Genomic DNA, 6,518 nt, shown 5'->3' with positions numbered 1-6,518 from the left:
TATGATTATTTTTAAATATCAAGTTTAGTACACCCCGTGACGATGTACACCGTGAATTCGGCTTGAAATGGCTTTCAGTTCACTGCTTTGACCAACTGCCTTGATATCCTTGGAATCTCCATGCTGCAAAGCTTTCTCAAGACGCAAGCAGTTTTCCATAACTCCATTGCTAGTTTTATCATGCAACAACATAGAGGAAACCAAACATCCAACTGATTTGTTGCATCAGAGTGAATCTTTCTTTAGCCGATTATATTGCCTTGTCAAAAACAACGAAGTGAAAGGGTGCTTTGAATTTTTCTTTTGGATCCTGATAGGTTCGTTATCATCTCCTTCGTATGCACTTTTTTCTTTATTCTGATACGGGTTTGTTCTTGTTCGAACAGTGTTGATATCCCTAATTTTACTGTAATTTCATCTGCACTAACCAGTTTTTTGCAAATTCCGTGTCATTTTTGCGGTTTAGCATGCCTGAAGTTGTTTACGAGCCATGTTGATCTCAGACAACACGCCATGCCATACAACCAGGGAAACGACAAACTTAAAACTAGAAATGGCTTTTGCAATATCTCTTGCTAGTGTTCTTGATGTGCTACCGAACGCTTCTTTTAATTTGTATCATCCGCAATATCATAGAGAGTATCATAGATATAACTAAGTTTATAATGAAGAGGTTTCAAAACATCAATTCAACTTTACAATCTTGTTGCACTCAGTCGTTTAACAGTGGTATTAGAATCATGTCGATTTCAAACTTTCCAACAAAAAGTTGATGCAGAAAAGAATATATACTCAGGTTGTACTAGATCGAAGAATGCTATTTGTGTATTTTTATTTGTTTATGTAGCTCACAATGCCAAACTGCCGCCCCATACATTTGCCGCTCTAAGCGGCCGCCTAGTTTGCCTAGTGGTTACTTAGTTGGATTGACTTTGAGTCATATTAAATAAACTCTTCTATTTGCATATCAACATTTAAAACAGTACTACACTATTACACATTATATCTTTAGTAAGTATCTAAAATGATTAAAAGTTTTAACACATTTCTAAGGTGGTTTCTGTACCCATATCAATCTGTTCTAGGTTTCACCTTCAGCCTCATACTCGCCATAGAAACCATTGTCTCTACCGGGGCCTAACAACTGAGCTGGCTGTCCGACGCGAAATTCCACGCCCGGGCGCCACCAGAGCTTGATAACCGTTCTACTGCACCTTGTAGTTTCTCAACAACTCAACGTATCGATAGCCGACTAACTTACCCCCTCTGTGTTCACCGCAGTTCCGCCGTGATTCCGCTGACTTGTTTCCCTTGTGACCATCCCTCTGAGCAGGGGTACAAACCGATTGCACATACTTACACATTTTCATGTTGTCAATCCCGTCTCCCATGGAACTGAGTTGCTACAGACTAATATATTTAACCGCCTCCTTGTTAATAAGGCCCTGGCAGACTTTTACAACGCAGTGGCGTTTGTAGGTTGAAGCTCACGAAACGCCTGTGTTGCAAGCGGAGGACCCGATCCATCGCCGATTAGCTACAGTAAACGGTTTAGGTATAGACACACCTTTAACAACTAGAGAGTCTCGCACAGAGAGCCCGCGTTTGGGGGTTAAGGGTCGGTCCCATTTTCGCCTGCAGCTATAACCAAGCGAGAAATATCCGCCTTAAGCCTAGTAATCTCGGTCTCTACATCAAATTTAACGCCGACCCGCCCTCCTGTGGCACTCACGATGGAGTCCTGCTGCCCATGTCCATAAATAGTTTCAAATATACATGGACTTAACAGACAAGCTGTGAAAATACAAGTAATAACCAAAATATTCCTATTCCGGAACCGCATTTAAACAAAAAGATTTCCGCCGGATGCCCAAATACTTCCGCCCTGCGCCCTGCCTGATGCGCACTTGCTCTTCGCCAAAACGACCACGTGACCTCTTATAGTCAAATACACACACGTACAAATAAACATTACTAAATCATAAAAACCTGCAAATAGCAAACGATATAAATAGTTTTTCTTCGACGTTCGTCAATTTATTGTTCACAATCTAAAAACCGAAATTACGTTCAACGACACATGCTAGACTCCACCCTACACCCTAAACGAAAGCGTCCCAAAATCCAACCTCCCCAACGAGATTTGACTGGAACCAGCATAGCTGGATCAAATTGCATGCGAGGGCAGGGAACGACAAATCTGCGTGGAGATGAAATAAAATCCCATTCCTGTAACCATTGTGGTGTGTCGGCGGTTAGCTCCCATGTGGTTTTAATAACGAACTATTTTACTAACGCTTGCTTCCAAGAATATCACTCTGGACCCAACCGGCTTTTTATTGCATAAAGTAGCTCTTTACGGAGACTCCGGAGATGGACGAAGTGTTATCGAAAAGCGCAATATCGTCGTCACAAGATCACAATACTGACATCGGTCAAAAACACGTCTACACGGTCCTGCAGCAAGTCACGAAAGGGGAGCCTCGTCGTTTATCCCAGAACGAGAGCGCTGGTCAGATTAGAGGTGACTCTTTAGACTGGAAACCCAATCTCTCTATCGTAGTAAACTGCAGCAATCTCCACGCAGAGTTGTCGTTCCTTGCTCTCACAAACAATTTGATCCAGCTATGCTGGTTTCAGTCAAATCGCTGCGCGGAGGTTGAAACTGCAGGTGCCTGGTACTTCACTCGAATCGATTTACACATTAAGAGCACTTATGTTATTATGTGCATTCAAAATATTTCGGCGTTGATATTATGGTAACTGCTACTTTGTTAATTATGTTTGGTTTGATAAAAAAAGTCAATTTGGAGTTTTGTTTTGTTTTTCGATGTTTTATTATACAAATAAGAAAATTGTAATACTGAAAAAATGTTCATTATTTTAAGGGAACAATTTTTAACTTTTCCTGAAAAACAAACAAAATGTCAGTACACTACCATCGACATCCATGTGTTCGCTCATGTCAATTTGGAAATTTTGGTAAAAACACTATTTCTACCAAAACGGTTGTCTCATTTTACTAGTTGATAAATGTCACCAAAATAAACACAAAATATACAAAATCTTAAACATGTATACAAATGTCAGTTACATTATTTATTACATTCAGTAGACGATATTAATTGACAATCATAGGAACCAATATTTTGACTGCCAAAATAACGTGGGAAACGATGTCCGAGATGCCTAAATAAATTTGGAGCAAATGTCCGCCTGGGCAAAAAAAGCGTAGGATCAATTTTCCGTATTAATCTTAGAAAGACTCAGAGTCAAAAAAGATTAGTGTCAGACCTATAGTAGGCACAGTCAATGCCAAAATATGAAAGCTGGCCAAGATCGTGACAAACTAAAGACCGTAATCTTGAAACAACGTGTTTTAGATTTTATCACATGCTATACCCTGATTCCCGTGTAATACAACCATTACATATTTTTTATATTACACATGTGTAATACAGCATTTTTAAGCGTTTTCATTGGCTTAGTTTTCGTTTATTGACCAATCGCATTTTGTTATTTTGCTGCAATGCGTCAAATGACGTCACGAAATGTAAACAACATTCGGGATTTTTCATTATGTTTGCGTAAATATTTATTTAATTTGCTCATTTAAAAGCATGTGATAAAACAGATCTGAAACTCAATGTCATATCATACCATATTTTATTAAACTCGTCCAGGAAATTCGTTCGTAAGCTCGCCAAAGGCTCGCTGTACTGACAAAATTCCTGAACTCGTTTAATAAAATATGGTATGATATGACAACTCGTGCCAGATCCTATATATAGGTCATTGTTCCCAAAAGTTGAGGAAGGAGGAAATGCAAAAGAGGGCCAATGATGTAGCAGCAAGAAAAGCTGCGGAAAGGGAGAGAGTGGACACATACATATTCGGACCTGTTGTATATATATATCCCTTTATATAAAAAATAATTGCTTTATTGTTTTAAAGTACATGCAAAATTCCATTATATTTTTTAATATATTGTAAAAGAAAATATAAACTCAATGTTTACATCTAGATTGATTTTGTAATATTTAAAACAATATAATAGTTAACTATTTTTTAGGAAAGATCCGATAAGAGAATTTAATTTTCTTTTTTGTCTGTTTTGATTGTTTAAGAAAGACATTTATGTGAAATAAAAATGTTTATTTGCATTATTTGTTTTTTTCGGACTGTGTTTTATGAAAACTTGAGTCGCATGTTCTCTCACACTGGGCTTAACGCCCTTATATCCAACATATGCAGGAGATTCAGTTCATGTCAGACAACTTGCCTATTGCCGTAGCCCAACCCGAGGCAGGAGGTTCAGTTGATTGCCCTCATACACTGCGTCTTAAAACCGTATCCCCCGCCATCCGCAGGAGTTTGAGTTCAATGTATGTTTTCCCATACGTACTATGCCTTACGACTTTGAAAGTTATACAATATACCAAGTAAGAAAACTCTGTTGTGGATTGAATGCAAATAATGGGCTTTATTGACCTTCGAACATCTGTTTATTGCCTTATATCAATAACCACTTCACGTATTGTTTTAAAACTTCTTAGTAATCAACCTAGATACAAACAGCCAAGTTTAATAGCTACAGAGTGAAATTTTAAATTATTTTTTATGCATTTCACATGACGGGAATTTATCGACAAACATATCACCTATAGTACTTTATCGCATAACAAGAATATCTTTTCTAAAAATCAGTCAATGTATATATAGAACACGTCAATTAATTTTAATATATTATGGGCCGTCATAAACTTTCAGTGTAATTGTTTTATAAAAAAATGACGATATTTGAGCGTTGTCATCGTCATTCATCTTCTTATTTATGTACACTTGTAACATTGGTAATTCTGTACGACAGAGTTCGGTTTATTTTATGCAACGTGTAAAATAAAAGTTCTTAATGAATGTGCTTCGAATTTCCGGGAGCTGCACACAGCTGACGTAAGTGCACAGACATTTATCAAGATCAAATGATATGGGAATGGATAAGAAATGCAAAGGGCAGACGTGGAGGTGTGAGGATGCTGGAACAGTTAAACGTGCCAAGAAGGCAGCAGAAAAAGAACATTTGACAATGACAATTAATTGTTTCAAAGCACATGCAATTTTCATTATTTTTATTATACTAGCTTATCGCAAAAGAAAAGAGAAATACCAATTTATATCTACCGGTATATTATAATTCTCATTATATTTATATTTTTATATAAATTTTACTTTTTAAGTATAACCTTAGAAGAGATATAAAATTTGTAATGTCCTGTTTTTTTGGTTGAAAACAGATGTCTTTGAATTAAAAAAGTTGATTTGTACCATGGTTAATATCTAATCAAGTTTTAAGGATACATGCAAAAATAAATTGCATGTCCTCTTACACTGTTCTTAGTGCTCTTATCCCAACCATAAGCAGAATTTTGAGTTGCATATCCTCTCACAAGTCAACAAACCCTTATTCACGCAATCATCAGGAAGTTCAGTTGCATGTCATCACACATTGTGCCTAATGCGCTTTGCCAAAACAGCAGCAGGTTGAGTTGCTTAATAATATATATTACCCTTATCCCAACAATTAGCAGGGGTGGTCGAGTTGCATGTCCTTCCACACTATGCGTTATATCCTAAATTATGCCATCAGCAAGGGTTTAGTCTCCCACTATTTGCCTTATCGCTTCCATCATCAAGAGGTCGAGTTGCATGTTTCTAATGCAAAAGCCATTGTCCTCCCACACTGCGCCTAATACCCATATCCCCCAAACCGGTAGAAGGTTTTCTGGCATGTCCTTCTACATTGTGCTTAAAGCTTTGGTCCCAACTATAATCAGCAGGTTGAGTTGGATGTTCTTAAACTTGCACCTAATACGCTTGCCCCCGCCATAAGCAGGTAGACACTATGGAGGGCGAGAATAATATCCTCCTTTAATTCTCAAAATACCCTTATCCCCACACTCAAGACGTTTAAATGTATACTCACACACTTCAGCAAAAGTTCCATATCCCCTCAACACGCATTAGATTGAGTTGCATGTCTTCTCAGGCTGAGCTTAATGAGTTTTCCACACTAAGCAGGAGATTGCGTTTCCTATGCAAGTTGCAATGTCCTCCAACACAGCTTCTAACATCCTCATACCCACCATCAGCAGAATGGGTGAGATTCATGTCTTTACTGTCTGCACCAAATGCCGCTATCCCTATCATGTTGTATGTCTCCCCAGAATGCACATAATACCCTTAATATAACTACATCATTATCAGTGGGTCGAATTAAAAGGAACTCCTCTCACACTTGGAGGTTAAGATGTATGTCTTTTTACAATATGTCCTATTTTAACTCATTTTGTAATTTCTTTTTTTAATTAGGGACCATATACGGCAGAAGTATATTGAGCATTTTTTACGTATTTTTATATAAAACAGATTTCTCTATATTCTGTCAAACTCCGCGCAGAGATTTGACTAGAACCAGCATAGCATAGAACGACAACTCTGCGTGGAGAATGATGTTCTGT

Source organism: Dreissena polymorpha, chromosome 7 (genome assembly GCF_020536995.1).
Source record: "Dreissena polymorpha isolate Duluth1 chromosome 7, UMN_Dpol_1.0, whole genome shotgun sequence".
NCBI classification, from domain to species: Eukaryota; Metazoa; Mollusca; class Bivalvia; order Myida; family Dreissenidae; genus Dreissena; species Dreissena polymorpha.
The sequence above is the reverse complement of the archived record's forward strand: the minus strand, read 5'-3'. Positions refer to the sequence as shown.